Here is a 12,443-nt window from a genome sequence, read left to right on the forward strand (position 1 = left end):
CGAGGAGCAGGAATGGGCCGGGCCGGACTGGCGACACGCACCACTAGCTTGGTGCAGGGAGCAGGCACAGGCCGTACCGGACTGGGAACACGCACCATAAGCTTGGTACGGGGAGCAGGCACGGGCCGTACCGGACTGGGAACACGCACCATAAGCTTGGTGCGAGGAGCAGGTACGGGCCGGGCCGGGTCGGACTGGCGACGCGCACCACTGGCTTGGTGCGAGGAGCAGGAACAGGCCGTGCCGGGCTGGCGACGCGCACCACAGGCTTGGTGCGAGGACCAGGAACAGGCTGGGCCGGACTGGCGACGTGCACCACTGGCTTGGTGCGAGGAGCAGGAACAGGCCGGGCCGGACTGGGAACACGCACCACTGGCTTGGTGCGGGGAGTAGGAATGGGCCGGACAGGACTGGGAACACGCACCACTGGCTTGGTGCGAGGAACAGGAACGGGCCGGACCGGACTGTGAAGGCGGACTGGAGGTCTGGCTTCCCACTTTCGCACTACACGTGCGGGGCGCTGGCACAGGATGCACTGGGCTGTGCATGCGCACTGGCGATACAGTGCGTTTCTCCGCATACCTGGGATCCTTTATTAACCCCCGCTCCTGATGCTGCCTAACCAGCTCCTCTCGCCGTGCCTCTACATCCTCCTTCTCCCTACGCGCCTCCTGCAGTGCCTCCTCCACATAGTTTCCCGTGTGTATCAATAATGGTCCACCACCCAAAGGACATCCAGCCAACGTGACACAACTGTGGGAAGCATTGGAGTCAATATGGGCCAGCATCCCTGTGGAACGCTTTCCACACCTTGTAGAGTCCACGCCCCAACGAATTGAGGCTGTTCTGAGGTCAAAAGGCGGTGCAACTCAAAAAGGAATGTGTTCCTAATGTTTGGTATAATCAAACCTGCTGATAGAGGGGCTCAACTATCTCTTCCCTGGCATACATGTCTTTGACAACAGCAAAGAGGGTCTGCCTGTCTCTCAGGTTTACTCCACTCTCCTTGCTCCACAGCCACCTCTACAATGCCTGGAGTGGGGGGTAGAAGGTGCAGAGAAGCAGTTTGGCCCCTGGAAATGCCCTCCCTAATGCTCTCCTCTCTGACTTGCAGTCATCTGTAATGAATAGGCGAGGACAAGCCTGACCTCTCCCTGGCATACTAAGGCGTACTCCCTCAGGATGCCTTTCAACAGTTGAAGGCCCTTAAGAATTGTGGCCTCATCCTCAGACTTAGTCAGGATAACCCCAAGGGGGAGACCGCCAGCACAGGTGTGGGTAAGGAGAAGAAAAACTCTGCAGCCGAATATTCCGGAAGATGAGGGTCTTTACTCCTGGGACCAACCACACACAAAATTGTGTCAAATTGAGTCATAGAACAGAGGGGATAACTGGATTGACAAAAATACTTATTAGACACCTGCTCTATCTTCCGGTCTTGTCGGCACATCAGCATGGTACAGGTCATCAGGTGTTCTTGGACCGTCTTCTGTCATTGGCTATTTAGGACCTGACGGCCACATTGTGTTTACACCTATAATGTGCCTGAACAAAATATATGGAGTTTATTCTTCTAATTTCTACAAAACCTGCAAAACTGTTTACTGGGATAGAGTAGGAGACCATAAATACAAAGAGACTAAACAAACAAGAAATGTGTGTGTGTGTGTGAGAGAGAGAGAGAGAGAGAGAGAGAGAGAGAGAGAGAGAGAGAGAGAGAGAGAGAGAGAGAGAGAGAGAGAGAGAGAGTGAGAGAGAGAGAGAGAGAGAGAGAGAGAGGAATGTGTGTGACATGACATTGTTGGCTGGTGTGGCCTTACCTTAAAATGCACACTGTGTCCTTTACTTGGTTTTGTGACAGCGACCCTCCAAGTGACTTCTGACTCATCTTTAAACCGACTTACTCCTTCAATGGCCATTCGAAAGGATGCCTCAAAAGCACAGGGGTCCATTTGTGTGGGCCTCTCATCATAGGAACAGACAAGGTACTTATACCCAGGATTTAACCAACTCTATGAATTGAAAGAAATGTTACAAGCATACCAGCTAACAACTAGTTTTTTTAATCATGAATTTATTACATTCATTAAAATGATCAATAACAATCTTTGTCAAAACTACTGCTAACCTTCTATTGTGGATACTCATCAGTGTTTTCTCTCACATTGGCACAAGTCAATGGGACTTGCTCTGAAACTATGAGACCAGCAAGATGAAAATGATGAATGGAAGTACCAATCATAATTCAAAATGTTCCACTCATAAAAACTAATATTTAAGCTATTTTATATGTAAATTGCTGTTATCTTACCTAGCTGGAGTACTATTGGCATCCATTATTTTGAGATGAGGTGAGAAAACTCACGCTTGGAAGACGCTCCGCTCGCTCGCACGCTCTATGAGCGCGGATGAGGGTTTGTTAGCAACGGTAACTAGTGATTTTTGACATTATGAGCCTGGCTGAGGTTCTCTGAATCTATCAAATCACCGCTCTCATGCTGTTGACCAATGAGGCTGGAATACGCCCCTAGGAGAAACGGGACTTGGTTTCGGCTAACCTCGTTTGGGAAAAAATAAGACACAGATCGCCATGAACATTATTACCAGGAAAAACACAATTTTCAATATGTTTGAATTTCTAAAAATGTCATACAATTCAATATTTTGTATTTACATTTTATTTTATTTTAAGTTTCAACGTACATTACTTCACTTTTTTATATTTTTAATTTACTTTGTTTTTTTCTTTTGGGACAATTCTTTTGTAATTCAAATAGAGCACTATTCTTCATACATTTTCTGCATCGCTGAATAGAGAAATGCTGGTAGCCTATACGCCTATGGAATTGTTCCACAAAGATGCGTGAAAGTGGAGACATTTATACTCATTATGATAATACATATAGATCATAAATGATATTTCCAAGTGTTCTAACGAAATTTCCATATAAACAAATGAAATGATAAATGCAATTCAAAACGGCACAACAGAGTTCTATCTTGATAAATCTAACGCATCAAAGGAATATTGTTCGTAAACATTCAGGCAGCTTTACGAAACGAAATATACATATTAAAGCCATTTAATACCGGCTACCAAGTCACAACAAGGCCGATGTCAAATGCTGACATCAAAATAAAAAAAACAGCGCATTAACTGACCAGGGCTGGCGCCTGAATTAATCCATTGGACAGGCCTTCCATTTCCATAGGCGGGCACATTTTGTCACGGGATATCCTATGTTTGCACGCGCTTGCCCGTAAAAATAATTTTTTGGGGGTGTTATAGTAAAGACCATAGGCAGCTCGTGATTTCAAGTTTGGAGAAGCTTACAATTTATCCTACCATTTCTAGCGATCTGCATGACAGTTATGATTATTTTTATATGCACATTTTCGTGGAACCGTTTCATTTCAATAATAACGTTTTCGTTTCTCAAAATCACGTGGTTAATCATACAAATCTGAAGTAAAATGATAAAAATAGAAAAGTTAAAATGTAACTAAGGTGAGAGCACCAGCCTCTTCCATATAGACACATTGATACACTGTGGTCCATTGGTGGCTAAAGAAATGAGCGCATAGAACTCAGAGATAGCCTATAGGCCAATGTACCAGTAGGCCTATAACTTCCATGTCCACTAAGTAAAATACATAGTCCTAAAGCCGACGAATAAAAACAGCAAAAAATATCCTGATGAAAATTCTGGTTCTTTCAATCACATTCATCACTCTGCTCAGCCTGTCTGCCTCCCTTTCTATCTGTCTTGATTTGAGCTATTGCTAGTGAAGTGCAACATTGTATCAAATCATCAACTGGGTGCGGCCCGAAGTTGTCGCTAGCGAACTTGCAACATTGTATCAACTAGCCTATTCCGGGCCCTCAGAGTTTCCAGCACCAGTGAGTTCGGGACAGACAGCTGTTTTTATGACGTTTCCACGATAAATGGGATCATGATATTTTGCTTTTTCATACCAAGGCTTGGTGATTATCGAGGCCGGGAGCGTTGGAAATATTTGTTGTTTCAAAATCAGTCGCAAAGGATGTAAAAAATAAACTAACTTCATTGACTTACTGTGTGAGGTGAAGTTGAAGGTGGACCAGCTTATTAGTGGTGGACGTGGTGAGTAAATACAATCAGAAGTCAGACATTGCCAAATGGGCACTTTCCTACATGAACTTTTTCTCACAACTGTAGCAGGTGGTGAACTTTGCAGATAACATTTCCACTCTGAGAATGAGAACAGTAAATTACTATAATGAATACATGCATTAACAGAAATGTATGTAACCAAATGACAGGGGATTACCCATACTTTTACTAGGCCTACTGGTGACATATAGTATGTAATGGGGAATTGATAGTTGAAAATAAACAATCAAAGGGCAAACAATTCACATAATGAAACAATGAATGCACAAGAATTGGCGGGAGACCACTGAGCGCATTCTGTAGAGCTGAGTGCATGCATTCTAGAGAGAGACATGCCATATCTTCGCCACACACCCCTTCCCTCCTTCTTGTTGCAACATTTTAAATAATACTCAAGACACATTATCTTCACACATATTTTAGATGCTTTTCACTGATAGTCGCAACTCAGCTAGACATATTGCCATTCACGCTACCCAAATCGTCGGATTCCCACTTGTGATTTGAAACAACCCACAGCTCTTTTTTTTAAACCTGGTAATGATCCTCTGTGGCTAAGTCATGCTTTCTGGTGAAGTATTTTGAATGTTTTTATTTAGACAGTAGTAATTATATAATTTTGGCAAAACGTTATACCATTACTAACAGTGCGCTGTGCACCCGCCAACTTTCCTTTCAAATTTGCAAGAGTCTGAAAACAGAGATCGGTCTATAATGACAAGATGCTCATGTTTCCGCCCTAACAATGGGAGTCGTTGTCCCAAAGGCGGAAAGGCAGGAGACAAGCTTAGTTCTGCATATTATGCCTACAGAAACGCATTGGGTTTAACGCATTCTGTATCTGATGCTGTCTGGCCAGAAATAGCATGACATGCCATACTCCTTTGGTCCAGACAGAATCAGATACATGATCTACACATACTGAGACACGCTGTTTCGCTCGCTTGGATGCTTTATCTGTGATTGATGCGTCTTTCTGTTGTTAGCGTCTCAGTCAAATAATTAATAATTATCAATATTTCAATAGGTTATTTGGATGGGCAAGGAGTTACGGTAGGGTGGGCCATACCCCCTAAGGACTGCCCATAATGCCGGCCCTGAACTGACCGAAGCACAAATGCAAACTGTCACATAAATCCTACACATTATAATGCATTGAAATAAAAGGCATATAATCAAAGGGATTTGGCCTACTTATCATCAAGGACGCATGTAAGTCAAACAAAATTGACCAAACAATGGCGAAAATCACGAAATACTTAAGGACAATCTACACATTCCCTCATCTGATAGCCTACAGGTAGGCTATAGTGGAGCTCATTCCTGAATGGACAGGGTAATTTTCAAAAAATGTAATGAGTAATATTTAATACATTACTTTCCATGCAAAGTGATTTTGTAAAGTAATGAGATTAACTTTCATGTAACAAATTCCAACACTGCTCATGAGCTTAGTTCAACTGTTGGCCCCATCGGAACCCAAAATATAATCTTGTTTTACTCCAGTGTAGAAATGATCTAATGTAACAAACACTGTATGGTTTCAATCAAAACAAGGTTAAAACCAGGGGCGCAACTTTGGTTTTAGAAGTGGGGGGGGGATATACAGTGGTCCTCTGTAGCTCAGCTGGTAGAGCACGGCGCTTGTAACGCCAAGGTAGTGGGATCGATCCCCGGGACCACCCATTCACAAAAAAAATTATGCACGCATGACTGTAAGTCGCTTTGGATAAAAGCGTCTGCTAAATGGCATATTATTATTATATTATTATAGTCAGCCACCAATTGTGCAAGTTCTCCCACTTAAAAAGATGAGAGAGGCCTGTAATTTTCATCATAGGTACACGTCAACTATGACAGACAAATTGAGGGAAAAAAATCCAGAAAATCACATTGTAGGATTTTTTATGAATTTATTTGCAAATTATGGTGGAAAATAAGTATTTGGTCACGTACAAACAAGCAAGATTTCAGGCTCTCACAGACCTGTAACTTCTTCTTTAAGAGGCTCCTCTGTCCTCCACTCGTTACCTGTATTAATGGCACCTGTTTGAACTTGTTATCAGTATAAAAGACACCTGTCCACAACCTCAAACAGTCACACTCCAAACTCCACTATGGCCAAGACCAAAGAGCTGTCAAAGGACACCAGAAACAAAATTGTAGACCTGCACCAGGCTGGGAAGACTGAATCTGCAATAGGTAAGCAGCTTGGTTTGAAGAAATCAACTGTGGAAGCAATTATTAGGAAATGGAAGACATACAAGACCACTGATAATCTCCCTCGATCTGGGGCTCCACGCAAGTGCTCACCCCGTGGGGTCAAAATGAACGGTGAGCAAAAATCCCAGAACCACACGGGGGGACCTAGTGAATGACCTGCAGAGAGCTGGGACCAAAGTAACAAAGCCTACCATCAGTAACACACTACGCCGCCAGGGACTCAAATCCTGCAGTGCCAGACGTGTCCTCCTGCTTAAGCCAGTACATGTCCAGGCCCGTCTGAAGTTTGCTAGAGTGCATTTGGATGATCCAGAAGAGGATTGGGACAATGTCATATGGTCAGATGAAACCAAAATATAACTTTTTGGTAAAAACTCAACTCGTCGTGTTTGGAGGACAAGGAATGCTGAGTTGCATCCAAAGAACACCATACCTACTGTGAAGCATGGGGGTGGAAACATCATGCTTTGGGGCTGTTTTTCTGCAAAGGGACCAGGACGACTGATCCGTGTAAAGGAAAGAATGAATGGGGCCATGTATCGTGAGATTTTGAGTGAAATCCTCCTTCCATCAGCAAGGGCATTGAAGATGAAACGTGGCTGGGTCTTTCAGCATGACAATGATCCCAAACACACCGCCCGGGCAACGAAGGAGTGGCTTCGTAAGAAGCATTTCAAGTTCCTGGAGTGGCCTAGCCAGTCTCCAGATCTCAACCCCATAGAAAATCTTTGGAGGGAGTTGAAAGTCTGTGTTGCCCAGCGACAGCCCCAAAACATCACTGCTCTAGAGGAGATATGCATGGAGGAATGGGCCAAAATACCAGCAACAGTGTGTGAAAACCTTGTGAAGACTTACAGAAAACGTTTGACCTGTGTCATTGCCAACAAAGGGTATATACCAAAGTATTGAGAAACTTTTGTTATTGACCAAATACTTATTTTCCACCATAATTTGCAAATAAATTCATTAAAAATCCTACAATGTGATTTTCTGGATTTTTTTTCTCTCATTTTGTCTGTCATAGTTGACGTGTACCTATATAGTTGACGTGTACCGTATAACTTGCACAATTGGTGGCTGACTAAATACTTTTTTCCCCCACTGTAATTATAATTATTGTATTTTTTTTCCAGTCGGATAAACACTCCAAACAGCCTAACCGATGGCTCAGAGGCATCCGCATGGTCCTAAAGCACACCGTTCTCCCCGTCCCCAGTGAAAGTTGCGCCCCTGGTTAAAACTATCATTTTTGATGTCATGGATGGGCAGTCCTTCCATCCATAGCTCCATCTAGGAATTTGAGAGTGGACGTTACATTTCTCTATCCCCATCCCTCAGCTGTTTTACCAAAACCATTAACATTCTGGAATTGTTCAATTATTTTTAATTAGGCTTTTTTCAATTTTCTATAACGGATTGGCTATTGCAATAGTGAAATTAGAATCACTACTCTCGACGGGTCTGACCTAGAGTATGTGTACAACTACAAATTCCTAGGTGTCTGGTTAGACTGTAAACTCTCCTTCCAGACTCACATTAAGCATCTCCAATCCAAAGTTAAATCTAGAATCGGCTTCCTATTTCGCAACAAAGCCTCCTTCACTCATGCTGCCAAACATGCCCTCGTAAAACTGACTATCCTACCCATCCTTGACTTCGGCGATGTCATTTACAAAATAGCCTCCAACACTCTACTCAGCAAATTGGATGTAGTTTATCACAGTGCCATCCGTTTTGTCACCAAAGCCCCATATACTACCCACCACTGTGACCTGTACGCTCTTGTTGGCTTGTCCTCACTACAAACCCACTGGCTCCAGGACATCTATAAATCACTGCTAGGCAAATCCCCGCCTTATCTTAGCTCATTGGTCACCATAGCAACACCCACCCGTAGTATGCGCTCCAGCAGGTATATCTCACTGGTCATCCCCAAAGCCAACACCTCCTTTGGCCACCATTCCTTCCAGTTCTCTGCTGCCAATGACTGGAACGAATTGCAAAAATCTCTGAAGCTGGAGACTCTTATCTCCCTCACTAACTTTAAGCATCAGTTGTCAGAGCACCTTACCGATCACTGCACCTGTACACAGCCCATCTGAAATTAGCCCACCCAACTACCTCATCCCCATATTGTTATTTATTTTGCTAATTTGCACCCCAGTATCTCTATTTGCACATCATCTCTTGCACATCTATAATTCCAGTGTTAATACTAATTGTGATTATTTTGCACTATGGCCTATTTATTGCCTTACCTCCATAACTTGCTACATTTGAACACACTGTATATATATTTTCTGTTGTATTTTTTACTTTATGTTTTGTTTTACCCCATATGTAACTCTGTGTTGTTGTTTTTATCGCACTGCTTTGCTTTATCTTGTCAAAGGTCGCAGTTGTAAATGAGAACGTGTTCTCAACTGGCTTACCTGGTTAAATAAAGGTGATTTAAAAATAAAAAATAAATAAAAAATATGGCAACATTATTATGCAATTCTGTTTAACTCCAGTCTCTCTCCTAGCCTACTCTGTAAAACATTTCCTGTAAAATTCACAGTAACTTACTGGCAGAAATTGGCCAGTAAGTTACAGTAATGTATTTTACAGTACAGCTACTGTAATAAATTTTACGGTAACACATTTTACAGTTCCAAAGATGTTATTGTAATCTAATTCACAGTACCAAGTCAGTTACTGCTATCTAATTTACAGTACCAATTACAATTACAGCATATTACTGTAAAACTGTAAGTACTCAGTGACATATTATCCAGTTTTCTTTGTGAGTTTTTATTTTTACATGTACATTTTGGTAATTTAGCGGGCACTCTTGTCCTTATCAACTTACTAGTCGAGGCATTCAACCAAGATGGATAAAAAAAGACATATCACAGTTATAGCAAATAAAACATTTCTGCACCCATTACTGAAAATGTTAATGTAGTTAAGTATACACTGGTCTTCAAGAAAATTGTAATTACAACAAGATATCTTTAAATATATCTCAGACTAACACTGTATATCGCTGGATAGTGCCAATACATTACTGAGATATTCACTTAGATATACTGTAACTTGATGCCAACTTGCTGTATTTTACTATAAAGTCAAAGCAATGGAACACAGTACTATACCGTAAAAGTGGCTATTAAACTGTAAGAAAGTTATTTTTACAGTATTTTACTGTAATTACAAGGGATTGGAGTGCGCAGGTTGGCTGCTAGGCATTTGCATATAACAGCATATTAACAAATTCTCCGTTTTTTATCACTTGCACCTCTAGAGGCCTAAACAAAGGCTTCTAAACTGGCCGTGATTACAGGGCAAAACAGAACAAACAGACACAGTTAAATATTCAACCATTAAGACCTACTGACACTCTGCTCTCTTCCCTACATACATTCAATTGTTAGGGAACTACTACCACATATCACTTCAATTGGTACAGGACTCTCACTAACGGATGCAACAAATATAGCTACTTACAAGGCATGCCTTAAAATATGTAAATGAGCCAGCAATTATTTCCCCTCCCACAATATTTTCCCACAATACACCATAATTTACAGTATGCTACAGTAAATATACAGCAAAACAGCAATACAGTACTTTATTGTTGAATTGTATTGAAAAACCAATTCAGCAACTGCTAATAGTGAATATGTACTGATATATTACAGCATATCAACTAATACTTGCACTTTAGGCCTTAACAAAGGCTTCTAAACTGACAGTGACTACAGGGCAAAACAGATCAAAAGGACATTGCTAGCCACTCAACCATTACAGGTTTGACACTTGCTACCACTCTGATCTGTCCCCTTCATAAATTAAATTGTCATAAATTAAATTGGTACAGCACTCTCACTAACGGGTGCAGCAAATATAGCCTCTTACAAGACACACCTCAAAATATGTTAATGAGTCAGAAATAACAATACCATGCACCCACTAGTGTTCCAACGTTTTTTTGGCGCTCCAAAAATGCAGTATGATACTGTATTCTAAAGTTTCAGGACAAGATTGTAGAATTCCTAATACAGTATATTATTGTATTCTGTGGTGTGCAGCATTCTCACTCACGGGTGCAATAAATATAGCCTCTTACAATTACAACATTAAAATATGTTAATGAGCCAGGGATTCTTCTAACATTTTACCACTATGCACCATAATTCATTCTGTAAAACACATTTACGGTATTTTACTGTGCATTCTACAGTGTTTTACGATTGAAATTACAGTTTACTGTGCATTCTACAGGGTTTTACTGTTGAAATTACAGAAAAGTCTTACAGTGTACTGCCACAACAGTGACCATGTGACGAATGCATTTGCCAGGGTGGGGTGTAAGGGAAAGGTTTGATGTTACAACGATGAGGCATGCAGCTCCAGAGATGTGATGGTCTGAGCCCAGGCAGATATTTATAGAGCGCTGAGTCAGACTTGAGCTCCAGTAAAGTTACTGGATCACCATCATGAGGAGGCGGAGGAGTGGTGGTTGGACTGACAAAGGCAGCTGCTTTATGTGCCTCAGTCTGTAAAGAGCAACTTGGACTCAGTGGGCTCCGTGTAGCTCAGTTGGTAGAGCATGGCGTTTGCAACACCAGGGTTGTGGGTTCGATTCCCACAGGGGGCCAGTATGAAAAAAAAAACTAAATAGTAAGTCGCTCTGGATAAGAGCGTCTGCTAAATGACTCAAATGTAATGTAATTCCATTTCGTATGATATGTTACAATTTGTATAATATGTTAAGAATTGCAATTTCTACAATGTGTTACGAATTTGCAAAACGTATGATATGTTACAAATGCCAATTTGTTGTGGCTAACGTTAGCTAGGTGGCTAGGTAGCTAACGCTAACATCACCTAGGTGGCTAACATTAGCTAGGCTAGGGGTTAAGGTTAGGAGTTAGGTTAAAGGGTTAGGGGAAGGGTTAGCTAACATGCTAAGTAGATGCAACGTAGCTAAAAAGTAGTAAGTACTTGCAAAGTTGCTTGTGATGAGATTTGAACATGCAACTTTTGGGTTACAAAACGTTGGCGTTATACACCTACCCACCCCCCCTGATCAACCACCCTACCTTCGTATTAGCCTTAAATAACCGGACCAAATGTAACATATCATACTAATTGGAGTGTCCTGGATTTTCAGTTACTATGTTACGTTTAGTCTATGTGACCAGGCAGGAGAGACAGCACAACAACGTTGTGTTAGTGACGCCTTCTGTGAAACACAGACTGCCTCTGCTGCAGCTACAACAACATTCCCTTGACGGCCGTTTTAATTGCCCAACAAGATACTTACCATTGCAACTGTCAGACTAACATCACATGACAGGCATAAGAAACATACGCTGATGTCTCTCGCTCCTGTTCTCTATCTCTCTCTCTCTCTCACTGACACACACAAATACATTACATGACCAAAAGTATGTGGACACACTTTCAAAGTAGTGGATTCTGCAATTTCAGCCACACCCGTTGCTGACAGGTGTATAAAAGGAGCACACAGCCATGCAATCTCCATAGACAAACATTGGCAGTAGAATGGCCCGTACTGAAGAGCTCAGTGACTTTCAACATGGCAGAAGTCAGTTTGTCAAATTTCTGCCCTGCTAGAGCTGCCCCGGTCAACTGTACTGTAAATGCTGTTATTGGGAAGTGGAAACGTCTAGGAGCAACCATGGCTCAGCCGCGAAGTGGTAGGCCACACAAGCGCACAGAATGGGACCACCGAGTGCTGAAGCGCGTAGCACGTAAAAATCACCGGTTCTTGGTTGCAACACTCACTACCGAGTTCCAAACTCGGAAGCAACGTCAGCACAAGAACTGTTGGTCGGGAGCTTCATGAAATGGGTTTCCATGGCCGAGCAGCCGCACACAAGCCTAAGATCACCATGCGCAATGCTAAGCGTCGGCTGGAGTGGTGTAAAGCTCGCCGCCATTGGACTCTGGACTAGTGGAAACGCGTTCTCTGGAGTGATGAATCACGCTTCACCATCTGGCAGTCCGACGGACTAATCTGGGTTTGGCAGATACCAGGAGAACACTTCCTGCCCC

This window comes from Coregonus clupeaformis, chromosome 18 (assembly GCF_020615455.1).
Source record: "Coregonus clupeaformis isolate EN_2021a chromosome 18, ASM2061545v1, whole genome shotgun sequence".
In the NCBI taxonomy this organism is placed as follows: domain Eukaryota; kingdom Metazoa; phylum Chordata; class Actinopteri; order Salmoniformes; family Salmonidae; genus Coregonus; species Coregonus clupeaformis.